This window comes from Hippopotamus amphibius, chromosome 4, assembly GCF_030028045.1.
Source record: "Hippopotamus amphibius kiboko isolate mHipAmp2 chromosome 4, mHipAmp2.hap2, whole genome shotgun sequence".
Taxonomy (NCBI): domain Eukaryota; kingdom Metazoa; phylum Chordata; class Mammalia; order Artiodactyla; family Hippopotamidae; genus Hippopotamus; species Hippopotamus amphibius.
In genome coordinates, this window is record NC_080189.1 from 164,529,936 (window position 1) to 164,545,082 (window position 15,147).

Consider the following 15,147-nt stretch of genomic DNA (forward strand, 5'->3'; position numbering starts at 1 on the left):
CCCAATAAAACCTACCACCTATATGACACAACGTGAGGCAAAAGCTGAAGCTGAGCGATAAGGACAGACAGGATATATGGCTGAAAAGAAACTTTCAATTTCCTTTACTTAGTAGATGGACAAGTATCACATCATTAAAAAAAAATACCCACATGAAAAAAAAGCTTCCAGTTCGAGTGCACATGGGCAGTGCCTGAAGCTTTTCACATGATTGACTTAATCGGAAGGCTTAATCTAACAGGGAGAAGCACTGTATTAATTTAAATATGGCAGGTGCTATCTAAGTTTATTGCAAGAGCTAAAGACCAATTATCTTGTATTTTTCCATAAAATTGCATTTTCTAAAAAGAGACTGGTATGTCTGAATATATCCATCATAACAAATCTTCAAGCTTTGATGGAAGTGACTGCTGTTTATTTGCAGAATGTCATATCTGTACTGTTGAATCAATGCTAAAGTTATCATATTAGAACTAAGAAGGGGGCCCAGGAAATTAGTTTTTATAGACTTGCAGCCTGGCTTTGTGAATAAAAGCATAAGGCCAGAACCAGGTGTAGAAAGTGCTTCACTCCAGGGCCTGATACTATAAAGAGCAGATTTTTTTAAGTATGAATAATGCAGCCACCTCCCACAAGATCCAGGACAAAGAATAAATAAGAGGATTTGTTTTTACCATCAGGACCTGGGGAATAGGCACACTTTCAAGGGATGGGGAAGTGCTGAGGGGAGAAAGACTGAAAGGGAGAAAGTATTTAAAATATGTTTAATTCGGCAGGAGAGATGAGAATCATCTAATAATTGCAAAGGGCAATTGTCTTGCTAAAAGTCATGAAGGGAGAAAAATAGAAGCTATAAGCTGAGGCTTTGAAGAGGATAAAATGTGTTAAAAATGAGGAGCTTATGTATTCAGAGAAAATCAGTTTTAAAAAGAAAACTGTAAACTAATTGCCAAAATATTATATAATAATGCAATGATGCGTTTGTCCATTGATAAGAGGTGAAAGATAAAGTTATGTTGAATGAATAATAAAGAAAGACTTTGACAACCAGGAGTCAACTTTGATCCATTTCGGTCTCTTATGTGACTCTTGACCATAGCAAAATCATTTGGCCTAATGGAGATTTCATTTATTCATGATAATACAAATGTTATATATATTAAGCAGAGTCAATTATTATATCAAATTGTGCCCCCTCCCCAAGTTATACCCACAGATAAAACAAACAACTTAAAAGTTCAACAGGAAAGGAATGTTAAGTTAGAGCCCATCACCTCCTGTAGTATTATGCAACCATTTAATTGAAAAGCATAATAATACAGAGAGATTCAAAAACTATAATAGAAAAAAGATACAAATTATGTAAGCACTATGATTACAACTGTATGCAAACTACTTTCCAGTAGATGGAGACCAGAGAGAAAGGCAAATAGCTTTATGTTCAATGTGTATTATTTAAGCAAATCAATTTACATAATCTTCAGGTCTTCCAAATGCCAAATAATATGTACTTGGGAGATTGTTGAGCAGGATCTGGGTGTGTTTTATGATGACACAATAGCACAGTCTCACTTGGGGCTTAAAATTATGGCACTGGTTCTTTATAGTTGTGAAGTTATGACAGAACCCTTACGCCATTATCCTACCAGCACTCAAGATGCAATAACCCCCAAATTAAACTTATTACTTTCATGCCCTAAGCTGTGCTTCCTCTTTTATCTACAGTTTCATTTGCCCGAATTTGAAAACTGTGAGTCAGCTTCAACTCCTCCCTTTTTTCTTCCCCAAATAGCACATGGATCACCAAGTCCTTTTATTCTTCACATCCTCAGTATCGACTTCTCATATTTCACTCACACTCACCCAGGCTCCACTTGCATCTCTTACGTCCTGGCTGTTGCAGTGCCTCATTCTAGATCCATGTACACACACTTTTGTCTCCTTCCATCTTCCACACCACAGCCAGAGTTATTTTCCTCAAATGCAGTTAAGATCATGTTTCCCCACTGACCAAAATAATAATTTTCAAACTTTCTAAACTTTAAAATTGTTCTTTAAAAAAATTCTGTGTTGGAGTGACTTTAACCTGTTTACTAAGTAAATGTTATATGTTTCAGACAATTAAAAAATATTTGGTGGAAAGTATTTTATTGTAGGTGTGATCCTTGAAATATTTTTGTTATTATACTAAAAAAAGAAAACACTGTAAGGAAAACACTTGGCTTGCCTACTAAGATACTGGCTTGTCTACTAAGGTAAAAAGACCTTTATATGGCATTCATACTCAGCACTGCTCTCACTAGTCTACTTTCCAGACCTGTCTTTGCTATTCTCAGCTGTTCAGCCTGCACATTGTGCCAAAGAGATGATGCTGTCTGTGTTTCCAAAATACACTGTGCTCTTTCACATCTTTGCTCCACGTAGAATGTCCTTCCCCTCCACTTTAAAATCAGGTAAATACTTCTGCAGCCCAAGACTCAGGACAAGCCTTTTTTTTCCCCTTTGACATATTCTCATTTTATTTTTATTTCATGGTATTTTTTGAAATATTATTGAGATACGATTGACATATTAGTTTAAGGTGTAGAACTTAATGATCTCACTATGTGAAAATTTAAAAAAAAAGGCAAAACAAAAACAGACTCACAGGAACAGAAAAGACTGATGGTTGCCAGGGACAAGGCATGGGGAGTGGGGGAAGCGCATGATGGTTGTCAAAGGTTCAAACTTTCAGTTATAAAATAAATAAATTCTGGGGAGCTAATGTGCAGCGTGATAACTATAGTTAACAACCCTGCATTGTTAAGGCAGTATTTGAAAGTACTTGAAAGTTGCTAAGAGAGTAGATCTTAAGAGTTCTCATCAGAAGAAAAAAATTGTAACTGTGTGAGGCAATAGATGTTAACTTGTGGTAACTGTTCCCCTCTCTCTTTCTCTCTCTCCATTTTACATGTATATATACATACATATATATATATAAAATCATTTTGTAGTGCAGGTCTTTATTAAAGCCAGTGGCCCTCTCCTTTGGGTTCCCATTTCATTTTGAACTTGTCTCTACTATAGCACTTGTCATATTGTATTATATATACAGTCTTCTTAGTACATATAAGGTACTCAACAATTTTTTTGGACATTTACATACCATTGCATTTAATTTTTACTGATTGAGTGCTCTATTTTTCTTCTAAGAATAGATTATTTTGACTACAATCACTTTTTAGTAAATTTTAAAGTCTAATGAGCAAATCTCCTTTCTTTACTCTTTCTTTTAAAATTTTCTTTGCAAATTTAACACCTATTTTTCTTTATGAACTTCAAAAGAAATTGAGATTCTGTTTAGAGGTGCCTTAAAGATAAACATGCTTATTGATATATTCATATTTTTCCTATTCAGTAGCAGCATATATATCTTCATATATATGGATATGTTTCATGTCCTCCAAAAATTATAGTTTCCTTTATGTAGCCTGACTTTGTGCAGCTTTCTTGTTGCATTATTTCAAGATATTTTACAGATTTGTGTTTTTGGGGTTGGGATTTTTCCCTGTCATTTCAACCTGGTAATAAATGCTATTAAAATGAACTATTGATTGTTTTATTGTAGTAAAATATACATAATGAAAAATTACTATTTTAACTATTTTTAAGTGTACAGTTTAGTGGCATTAAGTATATCCACATTGCTGTGCAACCACCACCATCTCCAAAACATTTTGATCACCTCAAATGGAAACTATGTCTACTAAACAATAACTTCCCTTTCCCCTCCCACTCCAGCCCCTAATAACCACTATTCTACTTTCTGTCTCTACAAATTTGACTATTCTAGGCATCTCATATAAGTAGAATCATACCATATTTGTCCTTTTGTATCTGGCTGATTTCACTTAGCATAATGTCTTCGTTTCATCATGTAGATATCAGAATTTCATTCCTGTTTTAAGCTGAAGACTGTTCCATTGTGTGTGTATACCATTATCATGTTTATCCATTCATCTATCAATGAACGTTTGAGTAATTAACCACTTCTTGGCTATTGTGAATAATGCTACTATGAATATCGGTATACAATATCCATTAGAGTCCCTGCTTTCAGTTCTTTTGGTTCTGTGCTTGGAAGTGGAATTGCTGGGCCATATGATAATTCTACATTTAACTTTTTGACAAAGTGTCACTGTTCTGCTTAGTGGCTGTGCCATTTTACATTTCCAGCAGCAGTGCAGAAGGGTTCCAATTTCTCCACATCCTAGTTCCAATTTCTCCGTATCTCAACACTTACTATTTTCTATTATTTTGATAATAGCCATCCTAATGCGTATGAAGTGATATCTCATTGGATTTTGATTTGCATTTTCCTAATGATTAGTGATGTTGAGTATCACTTTATGTGCTTATTAGCCATATGTATACCTTCTTTGAAGAAATATCTATTCAAGCCCTTTGCCCATATTTTAATTGAGTTATTTGTTGTTGTTGAGCTGTAGGTATGCTTTATATATTCTGGATATTAATCCCATGTCAGATATATGATTTGCAAATATTTGCTTCCATTTTGTAGGTTAACTTTTCAATCTATTGATAGTGTCCTTTAACCTACAAGATTTTAAATTTTGAAGTCCATTTGACCTATATTTTCTTTTGTTGCCTGTGCTTTTGGTGTTATATCCAAAAACTCATTTCTAAATGCAGGGTCATGAGCTTTTCTCCTTAAAGTTTTCTTCTAAGAATTTTATAGTTTTAGCTCTTGCTAAGTCTTTGATTCATTTTGAATTAATTTTTGTATATTGTAGAAGGTAAGCACCCGCCGTCTTTTTTTGCATGTGGATATTTAGTTTTTCCAGCATCATTTATTGAAAAGATTGTCATTTCTCCTTGAATGGTCTTGGCACCCTTGCCAAAAATCATTTGTCCATCTGTGCAAGGGTGATAAGCTATTGATTTTTATGTATTTATTTGTATTGGACCAACTTATCCATTGATCTCATTAATTTTAAGTTTTTAGGAGAGTTATTTGGCATGTATGTATTTAATCACATCTTTTAAAAAGTATTGTATTCTTTCCGAGTATTTTACAACTTACTTCATTTTATCGCTTTAATGGTTTAGTAAGAACTTATAAAATTTTGTTGAGGTAAAACTGTGATAGTAAACATCACTATCTTCCTGATGTTAATTGTGAAGGTTGTATAATTTTACTGTTTAGTATGATGCTGCGGTTTGTTCTTGATCATCTCTATCATATTTAGAAGACTTTTTTCAATCCCTGTTTTAATTAGAGTTTTTGAAGGAATGGCTGTTGAATTTTTCAAGCCTTTTTTAAAATTGAGGATAAAATTATATTCTAATTCTACTTTAATTAGGTGATGTAATGAGTATTGCTAATAGATACCTTTTTGTTGAAATCCATTATTTCTCATATTCTTGAAATGGTGTATTATTCTTTTAATGTACCATTGAATTTTATTCAGAAAAAATTTTAATCAATATTTGTAAGTGAAATTGGTCTAAAATGTTTTGTTCTGTTTTTATGCTGCATATTTAACAGATGTCAGTATTAAGATTTTGTTATATTTGTAAGTTAATTGGAGGAGATATTTAACTTTGCCTGTGATCTGGTATAATTCAAGTAATTTGGGAATTATCTTTTCTTTGAGAGTTAGATAAAACTTACCTATAAAATCATCTAGACCTGTATGTTTTAAATAGTAGAACTTGAATCACCTTTCCAGTGGTTTATATGGTCATTCAGTCTATTGAATGTTTCTAATATTTCTTAGAAACCTTTGGCAAATTATTTTTCCTGGAAATGATTAATTTCCTCTGGTTTTCAAATATATTTCTCTAAAGTTGTATAAATTATTCTTTTATATTTTTAATATTTCCTTTAGCTGTGGTTATATTTCCTTTTTAATTTCTACTATTCAGTTTTTTTCTCTTTTAGTTGTTCTTATTTTTGGTTTTTCAGGGGTTTATATACTTTCTTTGATGATTTTAAGTGCAAGCTTTGGGTTTTTTTAACTATTATTTTAAAAATACATTGGGTAAATTTCAGTTTTTACTAATCATCACATCTGAGCTATTAATTTTATTTATTTTTTGTAATAGTGCCTTAAGTTGAAAGTTCAGTTGATTTATGTTCATTTCCTTTATTATTATCTAAAGCATTTTCTTCTGAGTAAAGCTTTATTTGTAGTTTACAGGACTTGATATAAAGTAGCCTCTTTTTATTAATATTCTAATATTCTATTCATTGGGGTTTTGTAGGTATATATATATTTATATAAAACCTAATTATGGAAATTGTTAAGGATTTCTTGGTGAATAAGAACATGATCAGTTTTACAAGTAAGTGTTCCAATTTGAAATGTATATGAAGTACTGAGTGGGCTCTCTTGCTTAGATTTAGATTCCTTGGTAATGTATTGGTTGCTCATCTTGGCCATTCTTTGCCAGTTCATCTAACAAGCCTTTTATTGTGACCCTACGTGTTCCAGGCACTGGGATAGTTACCAGGAGTTCTTTACTATCTAGGACTCTTCTAGTTGTGGAAGAAACCAAATTTGAACTAGCTTAGACTAAAAAAGTTAGCAACTGAGAATTTCATGTAAGAAACAGCAACGCACAACTTCACATGGATCATTAAAACCAAGTACTCAAAAATAAGATTTTCTCTCTGTGTCCAATTTGACTTCACTCTTTAGGCCAGTGTTTATTTTCTCACAACGTCTTTCCCATGGTAGGAAATGTGGCCATGGCAGCTGTGTGCCTCTTACAGCATAACTTTATCATCAAGGAGGGACTGATGGAGTGTTTTCTCTGGTTCCAGGTTACAAAAAAATGTAGTGACATGCTCTGATTGGTCCAACTGGAGTTAATTTACCATACCTTGGCTAAGATAAAGGGGGAAGATATGCTGGGCATATAGGAAAATGAAAGTCTTCTACAGGTACAATAGCTTTGGGGGTTCCCTTCTCTTCTAGGTGATCACCATAAAATGGAAATAATAAACTATTTCTAGAGTTCTGTATAGTGTACCTGATAGCTGTTTATTTAAATCTGTTTTACTGAAGTATAGTTGATTTACAATGTTGTGTTACTTTCTGCTGTACAGCAAAGTGGTTCAGTTATACATATACATTCTTTTTCATATTATTTTCCATTATGTTTTATCACAAGATATCGAATATGGCTCCCTGTGCTATACAGTAGGACCTCCTTGTTTATCCATTCTATAATACTAGTTTGCATTTGCTAATCCCAAACTCCTAATCCACCCTTCCCCCACCCTCTCCCCCTTGGCAACCACAAGTCTGTTCCCTGTGTCTGTGAGTCTGTTTCTGATTCATAAATAAGTTCACGTGTGTCATGGTTTAGATTTCACATATAAATGATCTGATAGCTATTTTGATCCTTACTCCAACTCTATGAGATGTGTGAGCAGGAGTGGTATTACCACCTTCATCATTGGGCAAGTAGGCACAGTGAAGATAAATGATCGTGATAGATACGAAGAAGGGACCTTAATAGTTGAAGTTTCTTCCTTTTGCCTAAATCTGACTGGGCTCTGTGATTAAGAGATATGTGTCTCATAGAAGCAGGAGTCATTACTCTTAAAAATATTAGCCAACTTTTTCGAGAAAACCATGTTTTATGAACTAGAACCATAAATACCCCAAAGTCATCTGTTTATATTCCCTGGCCCCTTGAAAGTGTGAAGTCCATATAAATCAAGAATTTAAATCAAAGCACTGGAAATAAGCAACTACTCTTCATCTGTATTTCTTTTTCACAGAATATTCAGTACTTCGAAATCCCTTGATTGTTCTTATTACAGAAGGTATTTCAAAGCTGTGGAATAAAAGGACAAAAAGGAGGCAGATAAATGCACTCCGAACCTCCCTTTTATTCTATGTCCCATGAGATGTCATCAGAAGAAATGTGTTTCAAAAAAATTGCTACAGAAAAGGCTGATGAGTTATTATAAAATGATCATTTTTATTTTTCTTTTCATTCATTTATATTTTGCCTAAGGACAAACGTATATAGTCTTTGCACTTAGTTAATGCTCTGTAAAATAGAAAAACATGGCCATTCTTAAACATGTTGCTTTGCTTTTTTAGTATGTATTCCTGTTTAATCTAAGATGTATTTTCATGTATATATATGAAATATATATACTAAAAACAGTTTTCAATGTAATTTAGGAACTGAAGGGTAACATAAAATAATTTGACTAAAAGTGGGTGTGATTTTCTTATCTGAGCCTGCCAAAAATTCACCAAAGAAAAATCATTCAAATGTCTTTGTGGTTAGATTTCTTTTATGAATTGGAAGCTGTTCCATCATAGGAGATGTTGTGAACCCTAATTGATGAGTACTTATAAAATATTTCCACACTGAGATGAAATGACAAGAAGCTGAGATGGATTAATGGGCAGATGCCTGAATGACAGTGTGAAGATATGAAAGTATAGGTGAGCCAAGTTTTATTGATTAATTCAGCAGCATTTATTTCCTGAGCATTCACAGTGTTGATAGAGAGATAAATTAAGCAACCCTGTCCTTCAGGAGCTGGTGGTACAGAAGGGTTTTGGATTTTCATTTTGTTTGACAATAAAACTTAATAATTATTTTCTTAAACCTGAATACTGTGCAATTTCCTAGGACTTGTTTTGCTGTATAAGAGACTAGCTTGGTTGTGAAAGTTAAATTGAGTTGGCTGTAGTTAATCTCTGAAATAAACCTCATTATAGAGTCCACCCTTCATAATTTAGAATTTTATGAATATGGTGTAATTAATCAGGAGGAGGCTATTGTCTGACCTTGCTTTACATACTTGATAGAGAACAACTTCATATTAAACCATTGTCATTTAAGTAAGATAAAATAATCAGAATGATCAGCCCTCTACTGCCATTTCCATTGTGTGGGAATGGAGTTTCCATCTTGTTTGCTGTTGTTGATTTTTTGGCCACATGTTAGCAAGACATTGTCCTTCTCTTCACCATCATTATTTTCATCCCCACACAGATACACAGGGAGGGTAAAAGGAAAGATATTAGGGATACTGTTTGGCATAATAAAAAGAATGTAGATCGTTAAGTTAGATAGATCTGGATTAAATTCCTGATTCCTTTAGATCTTGGGCAATTTTTTTTTTTTTAACTTCATTCTATATATAGCTTTCTTCATCTTTAAAACTGAGATCATGACTATTATGGGCTGAATTGTGTCCCCTCAAAATTTATATGTTAAAGTTAGAACCCCCAGTACCTCAGAATATAACTATAATTGGAGATAGAGTCTCTAAAGATGCAATTAAGTTAAAATGAGGTCATCTGGGTGGGCCCTAATCCAGGATGACTGGTGGTATCTTATAAGAAGAGGAAATTGGGACACAAATGGATAAAGAGGGTAGGCCACATGATGACACAGGGAAGAAGAAGTCCGTTTAGAAGCCAAGGAGACAGGCCTTAGAAGAAACTAACCCTGCTGACACCTTGATCTTGGAATTCTAATTTCTAGAAATGTGAGAAAATAAATTTCTGTTTTTTTAAGTCATCCAGCCTGCGATACCTTGTTATGGCAGCCCTAATAAACTAATATAGCAACAATATCTAAAGTTAAAGGTATAGGAATTTGACATGTTATACTGTATACTATAATATATAATAAATGGTTCGTACACATGGGTAGTATGATTATTAATATTAGTATTAACATTAGTATCATAATTAGCATCGTAAAACACTACCAAGGGTTTGTGAAAGAAATAATTGCCCCAAAGGAAAAACAATGAGTTAATGAAAATTCTTTTAAGCAAGAGGAAGTTTAAGTGTGTCGCTGGAAGCTTTATTTTTAGATCAATTTCAACATACAGAGCATTGTGTCTGCTTCTCTCTCATAGAGGGATATGCTCTGAAATGTTGCCTCTGTGTTTTCTGGCTTAGTGCCCTTTGGTTTTAATCATTCTTTCTTTAAGAAAGAGAAAGAAATTGCCCCATATGGAGACAGCCCTTACCTTACCTGAGCATTGTTTAGGAAATGGGGCTTGGATCTTCCTGATGATATAATACTTGACTCAGGCAGTATTGTCAGTTTCTCAGTTAGTCGAGCGGTAAATCTGATCATTTCTTTGCCAAAGATAAAGGATATTCATTAAAATAGATGAAATTTCTCTCTTAATGTTCAGTCCCTTCAGTTTTGCTTTATTTAAGGCTACTTTATCATTGGTTTTGGTGTTTATTTAAAAAATTCCAGAGTAGACAAAATAGATCATAATAAGCCATCCATTGCAGGGCTATTTCTAAAATCTGTATCACTTATCTCGTATTTTCTTGTGGCTCCCTCTGTAATGCAGAGATTTTGTGGCTTATAGTTGTTTTCATCTGTTATTTACCGTCCCTTTTTTCCTCGTGGAGCTCTTGGTCTCCAGGTATTCCTTTAGGGAAGCTACATCCCATAGATGAGCAGGACGGCCTGTGGAGGGGAGAAGAGGACAGAATCAAGAAAGGGAAGATCTGGCTCCACTCTCAGTTCCAACACTTAACACCAAATCAAGTCATTTAATCTCTTTGAGCCTTTGTTTACTTTGCTATTAAAACAGTAACAAAAATATTTGCTGTTAACACTTCGGTGGGCATTGGGGAAAGAGTCATCAAAGAAAGCAGATTGAAAACCATTTGAAGCTATGGAAATATAAGGCCCTACTGTTGTGGACACTCCCAAAAGAGCCAGGGGTGCACGTAAGGGGAACCATGCAGCAAACTAAATATGTAAAAGAAATTGAGAAACTCAATTTTTCAAATCATCAGCCATTACGAGATCCTTGAGCTCTATGTCTTCATTTCCTAGAAGAGATATTTGTCATTTTCAAAGTCTTTCCATTTTAGTTTTATTATCTGTATGGTAATTAAGATGAATAAAAGATAATTTTAAGTTAATAGCAATAATTACATCTACTGGCATAATATATTTTATGTCCTTGATAATCTATTTTCCAAAAGGATTTACCAGTTTACAATAAAGAATACAAATGTGAATAAGGTTGATAAAAGAGTAATAAAACAGAAACAAGGAATATAATAGAGGAAGGCAGGCATACCACGGTGCATGATATTTTATACTAAATTCTCAGGAATTGTTCAAAGAGCACCAGAGAAGGAGTCTGACATCTTGTTTCTTATCCTAGTTTACCTACCAGGTGGTTTGCATGCTAAGACTTACACTTACTTTTTATTATTCTACCTGCTCTACTTTTCTACCCGTAAATTATCTATCTCTCTTTATTTTTTTAGTTTATTTTTAATTGAAATGTAGTTGATTTACCGCGTTGTGTTAGTTTCATGTGTACAGCAAAGTGATTTGGTTTTTAATATATATATATACACATATAGGTATATATGTATATTCCTTTTCAGATTCTTTTCCCACATAGGTTATTACAAAATATGAAGTACAGTTCCCTGTTAGTTCTCTTTAAATTTAACTCTTTCAGTTCTCCCTGGGAGGTGCTTCCAAATTTGTTCCATTTTAATACCAACTGAAAATTAATTCAGAAAGAGCTAATATGTTGTTTTTAAACATAAATATACAATCAACATTATATATAAATGCTTTTCTGGAGCCATTTTATCTATAATTACTTGATGGGGGAAATCATGAATTAATTCCAGGTAATCTATTGTATTTTGTAACTATATTTTCCCTTTTTTTGGTACACACACATGTGCACACACATACATGCCTATTAATGCACATATGTATGTATATACTATTTTTAAACAGGACCGTGATTCTATTCCTGTTGGTAATCTCCCCAAAAAGTAATATGCTGTATATATATGAAGCTGCCAAAATCACCATCAGCTTCATCCCAGTAAAGAGCTATCCAGTTATGGAAACAATAAGCCAAACCCATTTTGGGGGCTTTTGAGACAAAAGAAGTTGTGTGTTAAATAATATGTCATGCTTGTTGACTATTTGAAGATGTAGTATATCCACCTTATCATGGCTAATGGTGACAGTGTGGAGATTCCATTCCTGAAATACTGTGTTGATTGGAACTCAGCAAAGCAACCTCAGCTGCTTGCAGACTTGCAAACCCTGCAATGTTAAATGGCCAAAATGCCACCACAGCATTTTTTTCTTCAGTTGAATTAATTGCTTTTTGTTAGCCAGCAGGAAATTTACATGGTTCTGATTATTAATAAATGTAATATGATCTTAGCACCAGCATACTGAGCACAGTGAGAAACCAGCAGTCAGAAATGCTAGGCTCTTTCTCAGGGTGGAAAGCATGTGATGTGGTATTGCATAGCTTAGAAGTGAAAAATGTTAATGAATTTAAGAGGATTCTTATGGGTCCTGGGATGTTCCCAAAAAGTTGATTTATAATCCACATTTAAAAATAACAAAATTAACTTTTTAATTTGAGAATGTAAAGCAAAATAATTCCATGTTCCCTTGGGACTCTCGGCATTTTATTTTAAAATTAACAGAAAGCATGTATTTAACTTTAAAAACCATGCAAGGTAGCAAAGCTAACTAAAGAAGAAAAAAAAAACAGATTATCAGAGTAGAGGGTTGTAACTATTAATTAACTTCCTCTAAAGCCAACATTGGACTGTGGGAGTATTCAGGGGCTTTAGTCACCCCTACTAGCAAATTCAGTACCAAGAATACATTTTAATATTTATTTCTATATAGCAGAAAAAGTGCTAAGGACTTTGTACCTTCTATGCCCTTTTCACCTAGAAAGTTAGAATTATCTACCATAGTGATATTCTAAATTCAGAACAACAGAAGCAATAAAAATAATTTAAATCATATTTTGTATCTATTTATCCTTTTATTGTCATACTATAGTTTTGTTCTTTATTTAAAAATTGAAGTCTTGATGGTCTTATAGCCAGTATATATAAGAAGCTGTGTATTTATCTTTTAAAATGCTCTTTCTCTCTCTCTCTCTCTTTTTTTTTTTCTTTATAGTGAGACTTACTGAACAGGGCAGTGGGTGAATTATAAGCAGAGTAGAAAGTTTTGTGAAGTTGTTTGTATGGTGAGAAAGCTAGACTAGTTTTTGAAAATATGTCAGATTTGGGGACTATGGCTTTATTTTCATTCTGCTTCATCCTTATGAGAAGGTATGAATAAAATGAAGTACAGCCAGCTTTACATCATTGGTATATTTTATTGTAAAATGATATTAAGCTATGATTGGTATATGGTAAAGACAGGCTTTTGGAGGCAGGAGGGTCCAGGTGGTGACTTAAAGGGGGTGCCTCTTATTTAAGTCAGATATTTGGGTCTCTGTTTCCAAACAGTGTTAACCAATGAAATATTCCGCAGATCGGTTGTGAAGATCCAGCTAATGAATTTGAAAAGCCTTTTGCAAACTGTAAAGCACCATGTGTATGTTGTTGCTGTTATCCATTTTTGACATGTTCTTTTTGTAGTGACAAAATTATTTCCTGAGAGAGTATGGATTTATTTCTGTAGCAGAATCTACTATATATTTAGGATAGAATAGAGTAAGATTTTATAAATTGCCACAAAATGTCACAGGCTGATTTGCATTTTTGGTGATTCTATATATTAATCACTGAGCAACCTTCAGTTTTCCAAATAAAGAGTAAAGGGAGTAGTGATGACATTTGTAATCATCTACAGAAAAGGAATTATTTAAATTCTTCACAGATGGAGAGATATCAAGGGTAAATCATTATATCCACATTTCTAATTTTAAGAAGCTTTGAGGGTGTTTGTGGATAATAAGGAACAAACATTGTTTTGCATGTAGAATTAAACATAAACTTTCCATACTACAATCCCAAATTCTCCAGATGACTGTGGAGGGCTTTTCAGACACCATCCCTAAGAATTGAGAAATTCGTAAAAGTATACACAAACTGAGCATATTGGAGCAACTAGAATAGTGACCTTTCAAAGAGGACAAATTAGATTCTATATGTCTCAGGATACAACGTGGCTTAATGCTTTAGAAAAGGATGATATATGACATATACTCTTAATTCTAGCCTCATAGCAGCTTACTCTGTTATTTCTAAAACAAGCTGCATAACTCATTTCTTCTCCAAACAACATAATTCAACCCAATATTCTCTGTAAACTAAATGCAGACCAGTGTTCGAGATTTTTAGTAAATGCTATTTTTAGAATGCTTGTCTAAGGTTGCTTTAAAGCAGTTTCAAGGATTGGACTATGTTGAGTGGGAAACACTCAAGAAAATCTGGTGCCAAATGTTCTCTGAACTTTGAAATGAGTGACATATATAACTACTCCCTGTGGGAAACATACACACAATCATAGAAACTAGGATGGTGTAGTCTGTTCTGGCTACCAAATCTGTATGCTTTTTCCAAAATTCACATTTAAAAGCTCGCTTTTAAAAATAGACTTGAAGTTTATGAGATGTAAATATTAATATTTTATTCATTTTTCTTCCTCTTTGTTTTCTAAGTATTTTTAAGTTAATATACTCTTACTAACCCCTGGGTTTATAAATTATAAGAGCTAAAACACAAGTAAATATTAAAAGCACCGGTGAACCCCCTCGTCATAATTGACAACGCTGCTTGTCATCATCAAAATTCATTAAACTGAGGGTTTTTTCCCTGTGTCTCCTATATCTTCTTTCTGAAATTTAGTTTGGAAAGGAGATCGAAACTGTTATACAATACCAAACACCACCACTAGGGAAAAAAATATAGGGTTAATTTTTTAAAGGCCTCTGAAATTAATTTTTATCACCTTTTTTTATAGCAACATAAAAGTGAAATAGGCAAATGCTTTGAGTCATGTAACTTGGTTCTCGCAGGCTTTCTTTTCCGTGGGGGTGGCAGAAGGTTCCTATCTCGCGCCTGTCCTGGCCGAGATTGAAGATGGAAAAGTTGTTTGTCACAACATCGCAAAGCTCTCGGACACAGCATGTTACCTGCCCTCTGCCCTTATGCAGCAGGATCTGAAGATGCCAGGAATGTCTCTGGCTGGCATCTGCTTTGTTATTAACTTGTTCTGCCTGCATCTTTAATATGGGGTGACAGCCGCCTTCCGAAGCTTTGGATGCCATGCCTCTTGGTCACCATATATCGGCACATGCGGGCCGTTTCTCTCCACAGGTAT

The 15,147-nt window shown here is 33.8% G+C and overlaps 1 protein-coding gene across 10 annotated transcripts in view; it reads left to right on the top strand.

Annotated features, from left to right (window-relative positions):
- The window catches only part of NRXN3 (neurexin 3), a 1,504,067-nt gene that overhangs the window by 1,132,176 nt on the left and 356,744 nt on the right, over positions 1–15,147 (top strand). The window lies entirely within an intron of this gene.